General features: G+C 36.8%; 1 long non-coding RNA gene across 1 annotated transcript in view; it reads left to right on the forward strand.

Annotated features, from left to right (window-relative positions):
* The first annotated feature begins 636 nt into the window (after positions 1 to 636).
* The window catches only part of LOC140632083 (uncharacterized), a 32,428-nt gene continuing 10,094 nt past the window's right edge, over positions 637 to 22,970 (forward strand). The window contains exon 1 of the long non-coding RNA XR_012029614.1: positions 637 to 784. This is a non-coding gene — a long non-coding RNA (uncharacterized lncRNA). The remainder of the gene's footprint in view (positions 785 to 22,970) is intronic.

Consider the following 22,970-nt stretch of genomic DNA (forward strand, 5'->3'; position numbering starts at 1 on the left):
AGGTAAACCCCAGTGACAAACATGTATTGCTGTCCCTTTTCCTATATAATCATGCCACAATGGTCCAGACTGCTTGTATCTGCTCCCAAGACAGATAATGTCAAGGTGGGAAGTCCCAGCAATACCATAAGTAATCTATATAATATGCCGGTACAATAGTTTAAGAAAATGAGTAACCGTTGTTATTTTAAATTAATAATTTCCTATTATTTTCTTATAAATTATTTCCCTACCAATGCTACCTTGTCTGTAAAGTGAGGATATAGCAATACTCATTTCATAGGATTATCTTGAGGATTTAATGAGATTTTATATACATATAGAGAGAGACAGACACAGACAGTGTGGAACAATGCCTGGGCCACTGTCAGTGCATAGTAAGATAGTTGCTATCATCAGCATCACCATCATTATTATCATTATCATTATTTTATCCAGAAAAACTGACAGCTTTACATAATGGATTGATCCTTTGGGCTTAAATCTTTATTCCATTCTGTATCTATGCCTTTGCTATGGTCTCTTCATGGGCAGAGTGTGGTTCTTCATTGCTTGAATTTGAACTCAGTCATATGACTGGTTTCGGCCAATAGTCCATGAACAAAAGTGGCCATTTGCCAGCTCTAATTCTAGGCATTAAAAGCCCTGTATTTCCACTTGGCACCTTTGCACCTCCCCATTGCTGTGTAAGAGCTTTGTTCTAGGTTGCTCCTGCCTCCGCAGACTGGGCCCCGGAATGAGGACACAGAGGCCAGAGCTCCCTTGGTCAATCCACAAAAACACAGTGAGTAACAAAGCCATTGGCTGAGCCTAGCCTTGATCATCTGAACCCCATTCTGCTCACATAGGTATAAATAATGATAAATGATTGCTGTTTGAAACCTCTGTGTTTGGGAATAGCTTGTAGCATAGCAGGTGAGTTAACACGCTTTCCTTCAGATACACCTGCACAGAAGACTAACCAGGGACAGGGTCAAGTGATAACACTTACTCTCCGGCTGGATTCTATTACATGTTTTGCCCAGATGCTGGCCACAGCTGTCAGTGAACAGGGCCCAGAGTAGTGCTGCAAGGAAGTGAGTGGTGTGGGGGAGAAGCAAGGATTGGTGCCAGTTTCTGCCTTACGTGTTTTTGCCACCTTCCATGATCTGCCAGCGGGTACAGCTGCAGCCTATGGACAAATGATACAATATCCTGGGCATTAGCCTAAATGGTATCACACATGCAAAGAGCCACAGCTGCTCTTTGTTGTGCTTCTTGCTGTTCTTGGCACTATTGCAGTGCCTGGGGGTGGCATGGATTTCTGCACATGAAATGCATCTTTCCAAGATTCATAGATAGTGTGTCTTTTCAAGATTCTCAAATTTGATCAAGGCCACCAGTAAGGATGAGGACTGTGCATTTGGAAAATAGGCCAGGTTCCTTTTTGCATAGTGGATTTTTTTTCCTCTCAAAGTAATCATGCAAGTAAATTAATCGTATGAAATTATTATATAACATCATCTAGTTTATCTTTCTGGGAGAAAGCTAAAACCTCACCCATATTTTTAATGTATTTTTTACATTTTTAAAAAGACAGGAACATTTACTGCTTTTTTTGCTTTGTATACTGACATTCATAACAGCACATGTGTCAATAAATTCTATGGATTAATCATTCAATAAATCAAATGTATAATTAGTTTCCATTTCCAGGTAAAAAGGTGATTTATTCTGCATGTGTGTCCTGAGGTAATTGAAAATCGTTATTAATTAGTACGCTTCTGATGAATGTAATCCATCTCAAAAATTTCTGAGGTTGGTTTGAAACCTAAAAATGAGAAAGTAAGAATAAATATGAGCCCACAGAATAGTGTCATATTTCTAGTCCATCCAAAACTTAAGGTGTTTTTTTTTCTGATGCTATGGAGATGGAAGAAGGAATAAAGATAAAAAAGTAAGTTATATATATTGATCCAACCAGAGTTCATAATTTAGTAGGGTGGAATAGAGCCACCTATCAGAACATTATCTGTGAGAATGTAGACAAATAAATATATAGAGTAGTTGTTTTCAATCCTGCTTGCAAAATAAACACTTGGGGAAATTTTTAAAACTATCACTGCCTTGCCTTACTCAAAGCCTTCTTCTTCTTCTTTTTTTTTTTTTTTTTTTAAGATTTTGTGAATTCATTAGAGAGAGAGAGAGACCATGAGCAGGGGGAGGGGCAGAGGGAAAAGCAGACTGCTGGCTGAACCTGGAGCCTGGATACAAGGTTCAATACCAGGACCCCGAGATAATGACCTCATGACACCCTCAAAAAAGCCTTCTAATTTAGTTGATCCTGGGTAGGATCAAGGAATGAGTACTTCATGGAAGCTCCCCACATGATTCTACTGTGTGTGGGGTTTGCCCAGCTAGTACATGGCATTTTGAAATGGTTTTAATTCAAAGAGGATGCTAAAATGGATACACCACCTATTTTCAGACTTCTTTAGAGGATTTGAGCTTACAAGTAGGGTTTGAAAGGGAAGAAGGGTGGATTGACATAAGAAAGTGTTTTTCTTTTAAAATCAATGCTATGATTTGGATTTTCTCATATCCAAATATGTTTTACAATTTCAACCAGCAAAACTTTGATTGATTTGTAAGATGATAATTTTTGCCTACTAATTTCCTTTATCGGTATTTTTATCCAATGTCAGTCTAGATTGCATTTTCATATCTGTCTTCTTTGTAAAACTATGACTTCACTCAGTGATGTGCTGGAGCGGCTTACGGTGGCTTGCAAAAGTTGACTGTGCATATTGCGTTCCAGCTCTTATATTCAGGAATGTCGGGTTGGTATATTGAAATTAGCCACACACAAAAAAAGTGTTTACATCATGGACATTGGCTAATGCTAAAAAATCAGATGCTCTCGGATCCCAGATGACGATTAAACATTTAGTGGCACACAACTGATTCCAGCAGAAGAGAAGTAAGGCACATAAATTGATTTTTTAATTCTTTAATTCAGTTATCTTTGAATTAGAAATCTCAATGTTTAAGTATCTATTGATCTGGGAGAAAGTAAACCTACATTTTCCAAGGATGCCTCTTCTGTATTTTTATTTCCTACTGAACCCCCCTCCTCATTTTACCCCTTTCACCCACAACAGAAATTCCCACATATTCTCTGCCGAGAAGAGATTTACTGTTGTTAGCTTAAGAATTGCTCTGTGTACTCTCATATAATCCATACTGCAGTGTTCAAGTCTTCATTTTGGCTACACAGCAGCCCTTCTTTGTTTGATGAGAAAAGATAACCAAGAAAATAAATTAGCAGTCTTATGATTGACCCTATTTTGTTGTTGTTGTTATTCAAGGAAACCCAAAATGAAGCAAAATAACCAGATTTTGCCAAGGAAAACATTTTCAACCATTTCAATTACTGTTTTAATTGGCTGGGTCTGGCTGCCAGACTATCCTCTAATCTCTACAAGAATGTTATTTGGGAAAAGTTGAAATATGCCCTGCATGGAAGCCACATTCATCTCTTCAGCACATTCTAGCTTGAATAACTCTCTCAGCATACTGGAATCATATTAGAGTAAAATTGGCAGTTCCTGGAAGAACGTAATCCATAGATCACATAAAAGCCTAATTTGCTATTAGCATATTATTGAAAAGTCTGAAAAATGTTGCATACCCAAGCCCAAGATAAAGAAAAGTGAGGATGTTGAGGTGTTTGTATAGCAAATACCTCCAGACAATGTGCAGATGTATGTGTGTGTGTATGTGTGTGCAAGACTGCATATGTGTCTGTGTGTGTATTAATATAACAATAGAAAGAGGAAAATGGTAGCAATTATTTGGTTTCATGAGAGCATTTTGGAGTGTGGGAGTGTGTTTTGTGAAAATTTTATAAAGAAATAGCCCTAGATGCTTATCAGACTTGGTTGAGATACAGGAAAAGGCTTTTCTTGTTTGTTTTAACTGAGTCTTGAGAAAATTGATATTAAGACAAGATTATTACATTTTCAGGCGGCCATTCCAGTGTGTTCTCATTCAAATGGGACAAAGAGTTATTTGTAGTTAGATTCCACAAACAGACTCAGAAAACACACAAAAAATATGTGTGGCTATGACAACCAATTCCATTTTTATCCTAGACAAGTCTCTTCAATAAATTCAGTTTGTCAGACACTGTATTGAAATTACAATATTTAAACTAACATAAACTTTGCTGGCATTTGTTTCATATGTTGGGACAGGCCACTGTTGCAGAAATATGTGTGATTGTGCAGTTGTAGAGAGAAGTTTTGTTGTAGCTGCTCAGAGGAAATATGTCTCTGAGAATCTATGTGTTGTTATGAAGTAAGGGTGTGAAAAAGTGTTTCTGTACTTCACAGGATTAGATGACTGGAACTGGGGTCCCATCCATTTATATTCTTCTATCAGCTTTTTAAAAAGATTGTATTTATTTATTCATGAGAGGCACACAGAGAGAGGGAGAGACACAGGCAGAGGGAGAAGCAGGCTCACTATGGGACTTGATCCCAGGATCCTGGGATCACGACCTGAGCCAAAGGGAGATGCTCAACCACTGAGCCACCCAGGTACCCCTTGATCAGCTTTTTTACAGGAGTTGCTGCAGAGAAAGAAGTAGCTTGCAAAGCCCAGTCCCCATCATTAAATTCCACAGTGGCACTAATTCACCCAAAAATCATAATGTAATTAGTCTTTAGATCTGAAGTGATCAAGGGAAATGAGGGAATAGGGGGAGAGAGTACAAATTACGTTCAAGTCAAAAGAATTTCTGGAGTCCCAAAGCCCATATATCTCCAGGGACCATCAACCATTTCTTCCTGGTCAATGACCCATTTATTTGTACAACTAACTGATCTTCTCAGCTTCTTACTGGCATTTGTGATGCACCAGAATTAAGAGAAAATGGCTCAGGAGCCAGATATGGTACTCTTTACCTCAAGCTGAATCACTATTCTAATTTCCTTCCATCTTTGTTGTTTCTAACAAACTTGTATCTATATTACACTATTATTAGACCTAAATGGAATTCTAATAGTTCTCCTGTGTTATTTCTCCATCCTGTACACAGATATTTCAGTAGAGATTGAACAAAGTGTGCCAATGAAACCAGCACTTTCATCACAGTGCCTGAAGTTCTTAGTAACTAGGATTCTAACTGCAAGCCTAATACTGCCACTACTAGGGTTCACATGCTGCCCCAGAACTGGTTGACATCCTCTTTTAGAGCAGCACATTTCAACTTCCCGTCCTGGCACTGAATTGTATGGATTAAGTGTCATAAAATCATTTGATTTGGAGAAGTCTTAGAATACTGAGTTTGTAAATGAGTTAGTTTTTATAATATAAATTAGAATGCTTTAAAGCTTATTTGTGTGGTGGTGTCTCACTTGCCTGCATTCTGGTATACTTTGCAGGAGAGAATAGAGCTGTAGCTAACTCAGAAATTGTACATCCCTCAGCCCCTGACTAGAGGGTCATTAAAAACTGTGGAGATTCTGAATCACCAAAGCACTTGACGAAATAAAGTTTGTGGATGATGTGCCCATGAGAGTAAATTGAACACATAAATGTTGTTGCTTGGTGTGTCACTGAGAAGAGAAGTTTGTAAACCACTGTTTTGGAGTGAGAAGCAGCACAGAAGAATTTATTTCAGGTCAAAATGGCTTATTTAGCCACTGGCCATCAGACATGTAGCCAGAATCATGGTTTACTTTGACCTAGATTTGTAATGGGACACACCAAGTTACTTCAGTGAAGTGAAACTTTAATGAATCTTTAGGTAGAACTCTTAAGTGTCAAAAAGCATTTTCCCATAGTAAGTGTAAATTTCTTGACAAGATAAAGAATTTTTTTTGAGCCAAAGAAAAAATCTCTGTTTGTTATATATCTCCCATGCCACTTGATTGTTGAGGGAGGAGGAATGGGAGCAATATTCAGAAAGGATGGAAGAAACTTTGGAAGCAAGCACCATCTGCTTATAGTTGCTTGGAGTAGACCTTTTCTTACCTTCCATGTTTGTGCTAAATGAAGTGGGATGGATGTGGTTAGTCATGTGGTTTATAGCTAAATTAGATTGTCCATGGGAATCAGCTTCTTTCACCTATAATGGAGACCTTAAATACTATTTTATAAATACTGAAAAAGAAATCTTTCTCTAGATAAACATCAGTAGAACAAGGATTTGGGGAATGCTAATTAACATCTTACTTTTATAGAGCTCTTACAGATTTCATACTTTTAAAAAAAACTGTTTTATAACCTGACATGGCAGCCAATACAGGAAATCCAAACAAGGTTCACATGCAGTGAGAGTAGTGTTCCTACAGCAGGAAATAATTATGGTCAGCAACGTAGGTGTAGAGTCATCCCAAAGTTAGCTGACTACAGTGGATTAAGTTCGCATCTGGCTGATAGAGACTATCCACAACTGACTCTGAGAATGCAGGAAAGCATTAGACAGTGCTGTGATTTTGTCCTATCTTTGCAAGCAGCAGCTGACAGTGCTTCATCAGTGCATTCATTATGACATCATTTTATGAACAATTCTTAGACCAAGATCTGAGAATCCCTGGGGTGAAGGGAAATGCCACAGACATCCATGGTCCTGGATGCCCAGAGAGTAAACAATGGTTTTTAAGCAGTTCCTAAGGCCTGAGAAATAGTTAATCATCACACAGGCCTATACCCTTCAGCATGAGTTTTCTTGGGGGAGGAGTTAGATACATTTGCAAGCCCTATTCTGGCCCCACATGTTTTTAATACATTAGAGTAAATAAAGCTATTATGGAGGAGCGTCTCTTGAACTGAACTTTTTAATGGAAGATGTTTATATGAGGAGTCTGAATGCCAAGACACAATGCCTCATTTCATTGGTGCCAATTAATTCTCTGTCATAGCATTGACATGCATAAGTCATGAATGCAATTTTGCTCTGGAAAAAAAGAAACTCTGGATATTCTTACATCTGTGTTCATAAGCCTTCATGATTATATTTTGAGCATTATATGGAAAGATATTTCAGCTCAGTAGATGTAGGTATAGATATAGATAGATACACATACATATCTGTACTCATATATAGATATATAAAAAATCACCCATAATGGACATTCAACCTACTTTTCCTATATTAGCTCTCATCACTCTCAAGATTCTATATGGCATCTAAACAAGGCTTATTTCCTTCCATCACACCCTTATTCTCCATTTCCACTACTACCATAGCCCAGTATCACTATTCTCTGTAATGATCCTTTAAGACAACTGAAAATATATGACTAATTTTCTCTGAAATATTTAACTAAAAATGAATTCATCCTCTGTTAGCTTTTAGGATCATGTTGTCATGTCTCTCATTTTACATTCCATTCCTTCTTGTGTCATCGTCTTTCGGGTATGTGCTCAAAGATATTGGGTGTGCACTTCAATAAATGTTACATTTTGGAAATGATCTGTTAGCTTTTATTTTAGGCAGCTTTGCTTGTGAAAGACAAAGCTGATCTGTGTTTTTCACTTAGGTTAATTTGACTTCTCTTTTTGTGACTAAACCCAGCCAATCAAAATATTATGTGCATATTTGTAGTGACACAACAAAAGGGCCATATACAGAAATTATTGAATTTGCAAATTGATCCCTAGTGCCATAATCTTTCCCTTTAGCTATGATTAAAAAGTTAATTAACTCTTTAAATTAAAAAGATCTGTATCTCCTGTATAGAGAGCTTACAAGGAAAATGCTTTTGGCCTATTGGAATTACTCTAATTATTCTAAAAAAATCACTTTACTTTTTGATCTCATGATGTCAAATTAGATATTTGCTGAACATAAAAAAATGAATGGTATTCTCTTGATTTATAGACATACTCCTAATCCTAAATGGACCACTTAAACATCAAACATGTTTAACCTAGCAAACACAAGTGAAGCATGAGGTTCTTTTGGTAGTTACTAATTTATATGTCTACTTGTTCACAAGATGTATATTATTTCCTTTTGATCCTGTGCCTTATGAATAATGTGAACATTACTGACTTCTAATAAAAAATACCATCACATTATTTCAAGTATTATCTCACTGTGTATGTTTAAGAAAATATGAATAAACCTTCAAGAATAGTAAGAAAACAAAACCTATTTTAAAGAGGGGAATGAAGAAACAAAAGTTTTAGCAAGGCACTAATTCTCATATTGAACCCACAATTTCCATTACAAATTATTGTCTGATTTAATGTCTACTTTCAGAAAAAAAAATACTGGATCAAATTAAAGTTGTTTTAAATGACAGATATAGAGAATTTAGTGTTTCATGTAACAAGAATTCAGTACACTAATTTTAAATGAAAGCGAAACAAAAATCACTTAATACCTACATTGCCAGTCAAAGCCATTCTATGCTATTATAAAACACCAGACTTGGGAATGTAAGCTGGTGCAGCCACTCAGGAAAACAGTATGGAGTTTCCTCAAAAATTTAAAATAGAGCTATCCTATGAACCAGCAATTGCATTACTGGGTATTTACCCCAAAGATACAAATGTAGTGATCTGAAGGGACACCTGCACCTCAATATTTATAGCAACAATGTCCACAATAGTCAAACTATGGAAAGAGCACAGATGTCCATCAACAGATGAGTAGATAAAGAAGATATGGTGTGTATATATGTATATACACATACACAATGGAATACTACTCAGCCATCAAAAAATGAAATCTTTCCATTTGCAATGACAGGGATGGAACTAGAAGATATTATGCTGAATGAAATAAGTCAATCAGAAAAAGAATTAAAATATGATCTCACTCATATGTGGAATTTTTTAAAAAGATTTTATTTATTTATCCATGACAGACACAGAGAGATGCAGAGAGAGAGGCAGAGACACAGGCAGAGGGAGAAGCAGGCTCCATGCAGGGAGCCTGACGTGGGACCCGATCCTGGATCTCCAGGATCCTGCCCTGGGCTGAAGGCAGCACTAAACTGCTGAGTAACCCAGGCTGCCTTCATATGTGGAATTTAAGAAACAAAACAGAGGATCAAAGGGGAAGAGACGAAAAAAATAAAACAACAAAATCAGAGATAGAGACAAATCATAAGAGACTCTTAATGATAGGAAACAAACTGAGGGTCATTGGAGGGATGGGGACAGGGTGAAAGGGTAACTGAGTGATGGGCATTAAGGAGGGCACATGATGTAAGGAGCAGTGGGTATTATATAAGACTGGTGAATCACTGATCTCTACCTCTCAAACTAATAATACATTATATGTTAATTAATTGAATTTAAATAAAATCCTTAAAAAAGAAAAAATAAATGAAACACCAGAATTATCTTAATATGTATTCATCCCAAACTGTAAACAAATTTCAGTGACTGGCAATGTAGTATCTTACAAAGAACTTGGGCTTTGGAATCAGATAGACTCAGATTCATATTATATTTTTGCCACTTAATGCTGTGTACCATTGGTACTCACTTACACCAAACCCTAAGTTCTTCCTCTGTGAAAAGGGAATAATTATACTTTTTAAAAAAGCTGTATGACATGTTCATTGAGCACTATTTATAAAAGCAAAACTGGAAAACCACCTCAATGTTCAATTCCCGTTGTATTCATCAGATGTTGATACAGTACTACATGTAAAAAAAAAAAAATCTTATATTTCCCACTCGTTTTTTCTCCTTTCCCCTTTATTCCCTTTCACTATTTTTCAGAAAGGGAGTCAGAACATGAGAGACTCCTAACTGTGGGAAACGAACTAGGGGTGGTGGAAGGGGAGGTGGGTGGGGGGTGGGGGTGACTGGGTGATGGGCACTGAGGTGGGCACTTGACGGGATGAGCACTGGGTGTTATTCTATATGATGGCATATTGAACACCAATAAAAAATAAATTTAAAAAAATCTTCAAGCTCCATATCTGCAATAGCAAGCATTTATTATAAAGCTTATGTGTCTGCAGATTAACTGTGATTGGCCGATTTAGTCCAGGCTTGACTGGACTGCTCTGTGGTAATGGTACTTGACTCAGAGATCCAGTTTGAGTTCAGATTCACTCCAGATGTGCTTATTTTAGGGGGTCCCAAGCTGACAGGACCAGCAGCTATCTAAAGTGAGTCATCAAAGCATTGGAGCCAAACCAATTTGGACACCCGTAATTAACATCTCTGCATAAAATTCATGAACTTCTATTGGCCAAAATAAGTTCCATGGCCAAGCTTGACCAACAGTGTTAGAAAATCAACTGCAGTAGAACGGGGGGAAGCAAGTATTTTCTACATAAGAATCCAGACGATGACAGTAGCTAAGCAGTGTTCTAAATATTAAGCAAGATTCATGTGATAAAGGCTATCATTAGAAAATAATAATGTAATAGGAAAAAAATGATTGGCATAGTATTATGCTTGTGATCTATTTTTTTTTCTTAAATAATAAATTTATTTTTTATTGGTGTTCAATTTGCCAACATACAGAATAACACCCAGTGCTCATCCCGTTAAGTGCCCCCCTCAGTACCCGCCACCCAGTCACCCCCACCCCCCGCCCTCCTCCCTTTCCACCACCCCTAGTTCGTTTCCCAGAGTTAGGCATCTTCCATGTTCTGTCTCCCTTTCTGATATTTCCTACCCATTTCTTCTACCTTCACCTCTATTCCCTTTCACTATTATTTATATTCCCCAAATGAATTAGACCATATAATGTTTGTCCTTCTCCAATTGACTTATTTCCCTCAACATAATACCCTTCAGTTCCATCCATGTCGAGGCAAATGGTAAGTATTTATCATTTCTAATGACTGAGTAATATTTCATTGTATACATAGACCACATCTTCTTTATCCATTCATATTTCGATGGACACCGAGGCTCCTTCCACAGTTTGGCTATTGTGGACATTGCTGCTAGAAACATCGGGGTGCAGGTGTCCCAGTGTTTCATTGTATCTGTAACTTTGGGGTAAATCCCCAGCAGTGCAATTGCTGGGTCATAGGGCAGGTCTATTTTTAACTCTTTGAGGAACCTCCACACAGTTTTCCAGAGTGGCTATACCAGTTCACATTCCCACCAACAGTGCAAGAGTGTTCCCTTTTCTCCGCATCCTCTCCAACATTTGTGGTTTCCTGCCTTGTTACTTTTCTCACTGGTGTGAGGTGGTATCTCATTGTAGTTTTGATTTGTATCTCCCTGATGTCAAGTGATGAGGAGCATTTTCTCATGGGCTTGTTGGACATGTCTATGTCTTCCTCTGTGAGATTTCTGTTCATGTCTTTTGGCCATTTTATGATTGGATTGTTTGTTTCTTTGCTGTTGAGTTTAATAAGTTCTTTATAGATCTTGGAAACTAGCCCTTTATCTGATATGTCATTTGCAAGTATCTTCTCCCATTCTGTAGGTTGTCTTTTAGTTTTGTTGACTGTATCCTTTGCTGTGCAAAAGCTTCTTATCTTGATGAAGTCCCAATAGTTCATTTTTGCTTTTGTTTCTTTTGCCTTCGAGGATGTATCTTGCAAGAAGTTACTGTGGCCGAGTTCAAAAAGGGTGTTGCCTGTGTTCTCCTTTAGGATTTTGATGGAATCTTGTCTCACATTTAGATCTTTCATTCATTTTGAGTTTATCTTTGTATATGGTGCAAGAGAGTGGTCAAGTTTCATTCTTCTGCATGTGGATGTCCAATTTCCCCAGCACCATTTATGAAGAGACTGTCTTTTTTCCAGTGGATAGTCTTTCCTGCTTTGTCGAATATTAGTTGACCATAAATTTGAGAGTCCACTTCTGGATTCTTTATTCTGTTCCATGGATCTATGTGTTTCTTTTTGTGCCAGTACCACACTGTCTTGAAGGCCACAGCTTTGTAGTACAACTTGAAATCTGGCATTGTGATGCCCCCAGCTATGGTTTTCTTTTTCAAAATTCCCTGGCTATTCAGGGTCTTTTCTGATTCCACACAAATTTTAAAATAATTTCTTCCAACTCTTTGAAGAAAGTCAATGGTATTTTGATAGGGATTGCATTAAATGTGTACATTACCCAGGGTAACATTGGCGTTTTCACAATATTAATTCTGCCAATCCATGAGCATGGAATATTTTTCCATCTCTTTGTGTCTTCCTCAATTTCTTTCAGAAGTGTTCTATAGTTTTTAGGGTATAGATCCTTTACCTCTTTGGTTGGGTTTATTCCTAGGTATCTTATGCTTTTGGGTGCAATTGTAAATGGGATTGACTCCTTAATTTCTCTTTCTTCAGTCTATTGTTAGTGTATAGAAATGCCACTGACTTCTGGGCATTGATTTTGTATCCTGCCACACTGCCAAATTGCTGTATGAGTTCTAGAAATCTTGGGGTGGAGGCTTTTGGGTTTTTTATGTAGAGTATCATGTCATTGGTGAAGAGGGAGAGTTTGACTTCTTCTTTGCCAATTTGAATGCCTTTTATGTCTTTTTGTTTTCTGATTGCTGAGTCTAGGACTTCTAGTAATATGTTGAATAGCAGTTGCGAGAGTGGACATCCCTGTCTTGTTCCTGATCTTAGGGGAAAGGCTCCCAGTGCTTCCCCATTGAGAATGATATTTGCTGTGGGCTTTTCTTAGATGGCTTTTAAGATGTTGAGGAATATTTCCTCTATCCCCACACTCTGAAGAGTTTTGATCAGGGATGTATGCTGTATTTTGTCAAGTGCTTTCTCTGCATCTTTTGAGAGGATCATATGGTTCTTGGTTTTTTCTCTTGCTGATATGATGAATCACATTGATTGTTTTATGAGTGTTGAACCAGCCTTGCGTCCTGGGAATAAATCCTACTTGGTCATGGTGAATAATCTTCTTAATGTACTGTTGGATCCTATTGGCCAGTATCTTGTTGAGAATATTTGCATCCATGTTCATCAGGGATATTGATCTATAATTCTCCTTTTTGGTGGGGTCTTTGTTGGTTTTAGAATTAAGGTGATGCTGGCCTCATAGAACGACTTTGGAAGTACTCCATCTCTTTCTATCTTTCCGAACCGCTTTAGTAGAATAGGTATGGTTTCTTATTTAAACATTTGATAGAATTCCCCAGGGAAGCCATACGGCCCTGGACTTTTGTGTCTTGGGAGGTTTGTGATGACTGCTTCAATTTCCTCCCTGGTTATTGGCCTGTTCAGGTTTTCTATTTCTTCCAGTTCCAGTTCCAGTTTTAATTTGAGTTTTCTCTCCTTTCTTTTTCATAAGGCTGGCTAATGGTTTATCTATCTTATTAATTCTTTCAAAGAACCAACTCCTGGTTTTGTTGATGTTCCACAATTCTTCTGGTCTCGATTTTGTTGAGTTCTGCTCAAATCTTTATTAACTCTCTTCTTCTGCTGGGTGTAAGATCTATTTGCTGTTCTTTCTCTAGCTCCTTTAGGTGTAAGGTTAGCTTTTGTATTTGAGTTCTTTTCAGTTTTTGGATGGATGCTTGTAGACTGCTTTTGCTACATCCCAAAGATTTTGAATGGTTGTATCTTCATTCTCATTAGTTTCCATGAATCTTTTTAATTCTTCCTAATTTCCTGGCTGACCCTTTCATCTTTTAGCAGGATGGTCCTTAACCTCCACGTGTTTGAAGTCCTTCCAAACTTCTTGTTGTGATTTAGTTCTAATTTCAAGGAATTATGATCTGAGAATATGCAGGGGACGATCCTAATCTTTTGGTATCTGTTCAGACCTGATTTGTGACCCAATATGTGATCTATACTGGAGAAAGTTCCATGTGCACTTGAGAAGAATGTGTATTCAGTTGCGTTTGGACGTAAAGTTCTGTAGATATCTGTGAAATCCATCTGGTCCATTGTATCATTTAAAGCTCTCGTTTCTTTGGAGATGTTGTGCTTAGAAGACCTATCGAGTATAGAAAGAGCTAGATTGAAGTCACCATGTATAAGTGTATTATTATATAAGTATGTCTTAACTTTGGTTATTAATTGGTTGATATATTTGGCAGCTCCCACATTCGGGGCATATATATTGAGGATTGTTAAGTCCTCTTGTTGGATAGATCCTTTAAGTATGATATAGTGTCCCTCTTCATCTCTCACTACAGTCTTCGGGATAAATTTTAGTTTATCTGATATAAGGATGGCTACCCCTGCTTTCTTTTGAGGACCATTTGAATGGTAAATCGTTCTCCAACCTTTTATTTTCAGGCTGTAGGTGTCCTTATATCTAAAATGAGTCTCTGTAGACAGCAAATAGATGAGTCCTGGTTTTTTATCCAGTCTGACACCCTGCACCTTTTGATGGGGTCATAAAGCACATTCACATTCAGAGTTACTATGGAAAGATAAGAGTTTAGTGTCATCATGATACCTATTCAGTCCCTGTTTTTGTGGATTGTTTCCTTGGACTTCCTCTTTCTTTTACAGAGTCCCCCTTGATATTTCTTGCAGAGCTGGTTTGGAGGTCACATATTCTTTCAGTTCCTGCCTGTCTTGGAAGCTCTTTATCTCTCCTTCTATTCTGAATGAGAGCCTTGCTGGATAAAGTATTCTAGGCTGCATGTTTTTCTCATTTAGGACCCTGAATATATCCTGGCAGCCCTTTCTGGCCTGCCAGGTCTCTGTGGAGAGGCCTGCTGTTAATCAGATATTTCTCCCCATATAAGTTAGGGATTTCTTGTCTCTTGCTGCTCTAAGGATCTTCTCTTTATCTTTGGAATTTACAAGCTTCACTATTAAATGTCGAGGTGTTGAGCGGTTTTCATTGATTTTAGGGGAGGATCTCTCTATTTCCTGGATCTGAATGCCTGTTTCCCTTCCCAGATTAGGAAAGTTTTCAGCTATGATTTGTTCAAATACATATTCTGGACATCTGTCCCTTTCGGCGCCCTTAGGAACCCCAATTAAACGTAGATTTTTCTTCCTCAGGCTGTCACTTATTTCCCTTAATCTATCCTCATGATCTTTTGTTTGTCTTTTTTTTCTCAGTTTCCCTCTTTGCCATCAACTTGTCTTCTATGTCACTCACTCGTTCTTCGACCTCGTTAACCCTCATCGTTAGGACCTCTAGTTTGGATTGCATCTCATTCAAATGATTTTTCATTTCTGCCTGATTAGATCTAAATTCTGCTGTCATGAAGTGTCTTGAGTCCTTTATGCTTTTTTTCTAGAGCCACCAGTAGCCTTATAATAGTGATTCTGAATTGGCTTTCTGACACTGAATTGTAATCCAAATTTTGTAACTCTGTGGGAGAGAGGACTGTTTCTGATTCTTTTTTTTGAGGTGAGGTTTTCCTTTTCATCATTTTTCTCAGTGCAGAGTCGCCAAAAACATGTTGTATTGGGAAAAGGAGAAAAAGAGAGAAGAGAAAGAAGGAAAGAAAAAGAAAAAAGAAAGAAAAAAAGAAAAAAGAGAGAAGAAAAAAAAGGAAAGAAAAAAAAGGAAAAAGGGGGGGGCTTGATAATAGAAGCGTGAACTCTTCTCACTGTAGCATTCCACCTGTTTTCTCCTTAAATCTCAGGCCGAATTCGTAGATTTTCAGGATGATTTGAAGGTTATCTACGTAATTTAGTGGGGACAGGTGACTCGGGGACCCTACTCTTCCCTTGTGATCTATTTTCAAGTGAAAAGTACACTATGAAAAGACACCTGTGTGGAAAATTACAGAAAGATTTTGGAGCAAAATATTAACAGTGGTTATCTTTGAGGAATGAGACATGGATGATTTTGATTTCTTCCCCTCTACACGTTTTTCAATATTTTCCAAGTCAGCTGGATTGATTACATAAGGTTTTGTCATTTTAAAGTTAATTGATAAAACTTGTTTTTCATACTTTGAAAAAATATAACCTTTTATTTGGGGTAAGAGCATCACCACATATCTGTGGTTCAAGCAAGAACAGAAATGTGAAAGAGTGTTGTAAATTATAAAGAAGAATAAAATGTAGGAGATTATTTTTATAATTTGGATTATGTCTTACATTTAGTATTCTATATTCAAGTATTTTTCCCTTGGATTACAAAAAAAGTTTTGTAATGTTTCATTTCTTTTTTTTTTAAAGATTTTATTTATTTATTCATGATAGTCACACAGAGAGAGAGAGAGAGAGGCAGAGACACAGGCAGAGGGAGAAGCAGGCTCCATGCACCCGGAACCCGATGTGGGATTCGATCCCGGGTCTCCAGGATCACGCCCCGGGCCAAAGGCAGGCGCCAAACCGCCGCGCCACCCAGGGATCCCGTAATGTTTCATTTCATCCTTATTACCAAAAGATAGTTTTACTGAGTATAAAATTCTATGCTGACATTTCTTCTTTGCTTTCTGAATTTACTTTCAGAGCTTTGAAAATATTATTCTGGCTTCTAGTGTTACTATTGAGAGATCTGCTTTGGTTTAATTTTTATTTTTTTGAAGTTATTTTATCTTGTTTCCCTTTTAAGATCTTTTTGTCTTTAGTGTTATGTTTGACAGTATACCTGGACGAGTTTTTATATTTGGACTTCCTGAAGCTAAAATTGATATCTACCAGACTTTAGAAAAATTTTAAATTATTAACACTTTGAATGTTTCCTTGTTTACATTCTTCCCGTCTCTATCACTCTTTCTCCATCTGAAACTTCAATTACTTTCTTTATCTCCTGTCTTGCTTAACTATATTTCATATTTTTAATCTCTGTCTCTGTACATTTTCTTGTAAAACCTTTATTTTCAAATTCATTTTTTCATTTTTTTACAGCTATCTAGTGATTTTTGAAAAATTTCTTGTCTTTTTGGATAATCTTGAACCTTACTTCTCAAAACATGTAACTGATATTAATTTCATGTATGAAAAAAAGTGTATGTCTTTTCAAAATCTATAGTACTTAGAGTCTAATTATTTTGGTGATTCTCATTCACAGTTGTTTGTATGGCTTCAATCTCCTGAGAATGTTCTTTCTCAGTTACTGGGATGTCACCATTGGAGGCTCTTGGTTTTGGATTTTTTTTTTGTTCTTATATCTCCCCTTGCATAGACTGCAGGCTTTATCTCTAATTTGCCCATGTAACTGTGGGCAACAAAGTATGGTAGATGCCCTCTGGACAAATATTGATTTTGAAACTTGCCTACTTCTTTGAATTTATACCTTCTTACTATCTGCTCATCAATATTTCCTTGTCTTTATCAACAGTTCAGACAAGTAATACAAAAATGTATCATTTTACAAAAACTTATTCAGTTTTTGTAGAGAATGCAGTGTTTCAGAAAAACACTATCCTACCATATTTTCAAAAATAAAAGTGCCCAATCATCTTTTCAATTACCTTATTACCTTTAGGCAAATGAAATCCCCTTGTGGATATGTGCTATGTTACGTATGTAGAAATCCCTGAAACTTAATTCCATACTTGACACACATAATGTAATGAAGGAATAAAGAAGAAATGTATGGAATAAATCATATAAACTTATATCTTAAGATCTTTGAAAAATAACTACAAAGTCAGGAAATGTGGGACATTACTATTTTCCCAAAAGATTGGGATATCAAAAAGAGTTTCTCATTTTACTGTAAAGATGCCTGAAAGAGATTCCATAGCCTAGTGCAAATGTTAATTATCTGAGAAAATTAAAAGGTCAAAATAATGCTAAAAACCTATAACTTATGCATAACTAGGTACTTTTTAAAATGTATAGCAACTGGCAAAAAACTATTATTTGATATTAGGCCTCTCTGCTTTAATTGCCTAGTTTTAACTTGTTTGCACCCAAGGAAAAGTTAACCCATGAGTGTCTTTAATCCCTAACTTTATTTTGTTCTCTACATAAATGAACCTCAATGACAGAGGGGAAAAAAGATAATTTGTACTAAAAATACCTATATTTTAGGGAAAGATTTGGGGTCTGAGTCCTAGAGGAAGATTTGAGGCATAGTAACTTATTTTTAATTTTAATCAGCTATGGATGGCCTGCTCATAAGAAACTGAATTCCATGGATTGTATTTTTTTTATTTTTTAGGTTTTGTTTTGTCTTTTATATATTCATAATATTTGTAAAGCCAAGCATTTAAACATGAAAAGAGATATGAAATTGTTCTATACTTTTACTTGGATGTTAGTCAGCTTAAAAAAAAAAACAAAAAAAACTACATTGATGAAAATTCCCTGGGAAATGGGCCGACCAGTGTTAGTGTGTGTGTGTGTGTGTGTGTGTGTGTGGTGTCTACCTGTGTGTTTACACTTGTTTGTGGTTCACATATTTTGTGGTTGAATTATCCAAAGTTTGTTCCCTCCCTTCTGATGAAGACATGCATTCCAACTTCACTGCAGTGTGCAGTTCTGTGTGGTTTGCTTTTTCTTGCATCTGAAAATAATTTGGGAGAAACAGAAACATAAAATTTGATTTGGCCTGAAAAAAATTTTCTTCATTTCTTTTTAAAATATGACCTGTCCAGCCATTTCTATATAAGGATAAAGAGTCAAAGACTGGCTAATCCAGGAAAAATGTGAACCTGAAGACTTCTTCACATCCGATATTTGGACAAACCAATCCCAAAATATCCAAGACTTATTCCTTGGCTCTGAGAATTACAACATCATACGGATAGCTCTTTTCCCATTATTGGCAGTTCTTTTGCTTGTTCACACTTTGCCATTGAGATTTTCTTCTTAAGATTCTTCTTGAAAAAGATTGAGTTAACTAGAATGAACACTGCACTCCTAAAATCACAAGAAATGAAAGGCAAAATGATTTTATTTTCAGGCATCAGTGCAAAGTATTTAAATATGGAGGACTTTACTCCAAAATTAGGCCAAAAAAAGAAATCATTTTCTAAGCTATGGAACATCCAATTCAATGAAACACCACCCAGACATATTTATAAAAGTTTTGAAACTATGGTATGTGTTTATTATAAAACTAAATGGAAAAGTAAGCTCTAAAATTATATGATGCTACATTAGTACAACTATGACTTCTTTTAAAGCTAGAATAGAAGAATAAATCAGATGAAAACACACAAACTGGGCAGCCCCGGGGACTCAGAGGTTTAGTGCTGCCAGGGCCTGATCCTGGAGACCTGGGATCGAGTCCCACATCAGGCTCCCTGCATGAAGCATGCTTCTCCTTCTGCCTGTGTCTCTGTCTCTCTCTGTCTCTGTATCTCTCTCTCTCTCGTCTCTCACAAATAAATAAATAAAATCTTTTAAAAAAAGAAAACACATAAACTGTTAATAGTCTTTATCTTTTTGTTTAGAGAGTATGGAGCTTTTAAAAAACCTGTCACTTTTCTAAACTTAATGATACTGTGAGTATTCTTATGATTTTAATTTCTGTATTATTGACATATGTATTTATTTTGAAAGGGCAGTGTGTTAAGGCAGAACAAGTTTCCAGGAAGCTGAGCTCTGATTCTGTCAGAATCAGTCATGAAGAGTTTATACTGGAAAATTTATAGTACAAAAATACTATTATACTGAAATTGTATTTCATTCATGTCTTATTCTGGTGATCCATAGAGAATGTATTTTCTATTCTGCTTACATTATATAGGAACCAGATAGCTGTTTAGAAATGTATTCATATTGACAGATGTCATACAAATCACATTTTTCACATTGAAGTGACATTTCAGATGCAAATGTTTGTCTTGATGACCCCAAAATGCCTGGATCTGCCAAGGTTTAAGGTGATTGCTGCTTAATGTAGTACTGACACAGCCACTCTGGAAATCAGTGTGGATATTCCTCAAGAAGTTTAAAATAGACCTACCCTATAACCCAGCAATTGCACTACTGGGCGTTTACCCCCAAAATGCAGATGCAGTGAAACACCGGGACATCTGCACCCCAATGTTCACAGCAGCAATGTCCACAATAGCCAAACTGTGGAAGGAACCATGATGTCCATTGACACATGAGTGGGTAGAGAAGATATGGTCTATATAAACAATGGAATATTGTATATATACTCAGCCATCAGAAAGGATGAATACCCACCATTTGCTTCAACGTGGATGGAACTGGAGGGTATTATGCTGAGTGAAGTAGGTCAATAGGAGAAGGACAATTTACTCATATGTGGAATATAAGAAATAGTGAAAGGGACTATTTTATTTTCCCTATAAGGGAAAGGGAAAGGAGGGAAACTGAGTAGAGAAAAACTAGAGAGGAAGACAAACCATGAGAGATCCCTAACTCTGGGAAACAAAAGGTTGCAGAAGAGGAAGAGGGAGGAGGGATGGAGTGACTGGGTGACAGGCACTGAGGAGGGCACTTGATGGGATAAGCACTGTGTGTTATACTATATATTGGTAAATTGAAACTGAATTTTTTAAAAGGGGGAAAATGTGGTACTGACAGAAAAATGAAAACAAATGTGAGTTATGAACCATTGCTTTTATTCGTTTCTGTGTGCTAGGTTGTCTCATGCAAAGGCCCATTTATTTAACTCTTAGATATTGCTTTAAATCCTCAGGCTCTAGTAGGTATTAATCTTAGTAAATACTTCATGCAAAATTATTTATCAAAAAGCAGAGAATATTTTCTCTCAGCCCAACTTTTTATATCATTATACTCAGTCAACTTGGCTCTAAAATAAAAGAAAACCATGAAAACTCCTAGAATGTTTTACTCTAATATATACCCTGGTTCCTATTTTCAACTGACATATCCAGCTTTCAGTATGAACTGTAGAATGTCCCTTCAATCCATTAGAGGTTATATATATTTCTATTCTTTACTGTATTTCACCAGAAACACTTTTCCTTGTAATCAAAGGCTGATGTCTTCTAGTATCTTCAACTAATAACTTCTGTGTATATGATTTCTTAGAAGTTTTTTGAAAAATGTTATAAAATAGTCTACAGGGGACCACAAACATTCCCCTGCAACATAGTGCAAATTATGTGCAAGTCTCATGAACAATCTACCTATTTAAATTATCCAGGAGGGAATTCTGACAGTGGTTTGTCTGTAAAATTGTAGCCTGTGCCTTTTAAGGCAGACCAACTGCCATAAGTGTTTTAAGAGCACATTTGTCTTGACCAGTCTGGTGGAGTTTTTTCAAGGAGAAGATCAATTTTCTAGCAGTAAACATTCTTATGGATATAAAATCCGTGTGGAAACCTGGCATTTTCAAGTGAATACTGGTGGATATCCTACAAAGCCATGGTCATCACTCAATCTAAATGTTCAGATGGGTTTTATTCAAGATGACTATAGACTTTATATTAGGTGAATGAGGCTAGTGAAAAAAATTTTAGGTAGAGACAAATATTATTGCTTTATTGGGTCTTATTAAAGTTTCTAACATTCTGTATTATACATACTGATTGACCTAGCTTGGGTAATGGGCTTACCACATCTCTTAGAAAGCACAGATCTCCATAGTAAAACTGGGGTACTATTAGCAGGTGGATGGGAATGAAGTTTGAGAAGGCAAGAAAAAAAATCCCAGTGCTTTTTATTTATTTTCCTTATTTTTTACATCCAAGCATATATAGAGAGCGATCATTTTATACTGAAGTAATACAGGTGATGGAGCTGATTTCAAACTATCTCTTTGAGTGCAAATGCTTATGGAGGTAGGTAGGTGTTCAATTAAAATTGTCAGTGGGAGGAGAAGATGATGTAGACATATTTTTCCTTATTCCTCTTGCTGTGGACAACTACAAATCCTGATTATTATATCCAAAACAAACATAGGAAGACTGAAAGATGAGAGAAGACAGACTGACTAGGGACTCTGAACCCAAGAAATGGCACAGTGGTGAGTTCCCTGTGTTTTATTTTTGCCTTATATATCTGAAACTTGGAGCTAAAGAAACTGGTAACTCAGAAACACAGGTGGATATGGACCAAAAAAGCCCCAACAAAAGCCTATTCTCCTTAGCTAAAGAACCAGGAATAGGATGGTCTAGCTAGAAAGAAAATATCTTCTTTACTTTAGCTAAATGCCACAGGAAAATAATTTGGCCCCACCTTCACCATGACACTGAATGCTGACAGGGTATTCTAGACTTCCACCGTCAACAGGCTATGAGGAGTACCCCCCAACATTGTGGTAAGGTCAGAGAAAGCCTAGTGAAGCTTCAGGATTTTCACCACCATCCAGCAGTAATGAAGCCATCTCCCTACTCTCTGGTATCACATGCGGGGCAGTAGGATACACTCCTTTCTCTATAAGCAGGGTGGTATCAGAGGATGCTTAGTGGGGAGTCTGAATTCTCACCCACATCTAGCAGTAATAAGGAGAGCCTTCTCTTTTTAGGAGTCAACAGAGGCTAAAATAGAAACCAGAAATACATCTAGTAGTAATGGGGTAATGCCCACACTTCACCTGCCATAATGGTGTCAAAGGAAGCTAAAACTAAAGCAAATAAAATTACCAGATACACGGAGAAACAATACAAAATGTTAAAATGTCAATTCACTGAAAATACCTACCAATCCTAAATGTATATGCATAAAATAGAAACCAGAAATACATCTAGTAGTAATGGGGTAATGCCCACACTTCACCTGCCATAATGGTGTCAAAGGAAGCTAAAACTAAAGCAAATAAAATTACCAGATACACGGAGAAACAATACAAAATGTTAAAATGTCAATTCACTGAAAATACCTACCAATCCTAAATGTATATGCATAAAATAGAAACCAGAAATACATCTAGTAGTAATGGGGTAATGCCCACACTTCACCTGCCATAATGGTGTCAAAGGAAGCTAAAACTAAAGCAAATAAAATTACCAGATACACGGAGAAACAATACAAAATGTTAAAATGTCAATTCACTGAAAATACCTACCAATCCTAAATGTATATGCATCAAAGAACAGAGCAGCAAAATATGGGAAGCAAAAACTTATAGAATTGGAGAGAGAAATAAATAAGTCCACAGTTGTAGTTGAGAATTTCAACATCCTTCTCTCAATAATTGATAGAACAGCCAGACAGAAAATCAGCACAGATGTGGAAGTACTCAACACCACCATGAACCCAATGGCTTTAATTTGTAGAAAA

The sequence above is a fragment of the Canis lupus genome, chromosome 1, assembly GCF_048164855.1.
Source record: "Canis lupus baileyi chromosome 1, mCanLup2.hap1, whole genome shotgun sequence".
Classification (NCBI taxonomy): domain Eukaryota; kingdom Metazoa; phylum Chordata; class Mammalia; order Carnivora; family Canidae; genus Canis; species Canis lupus.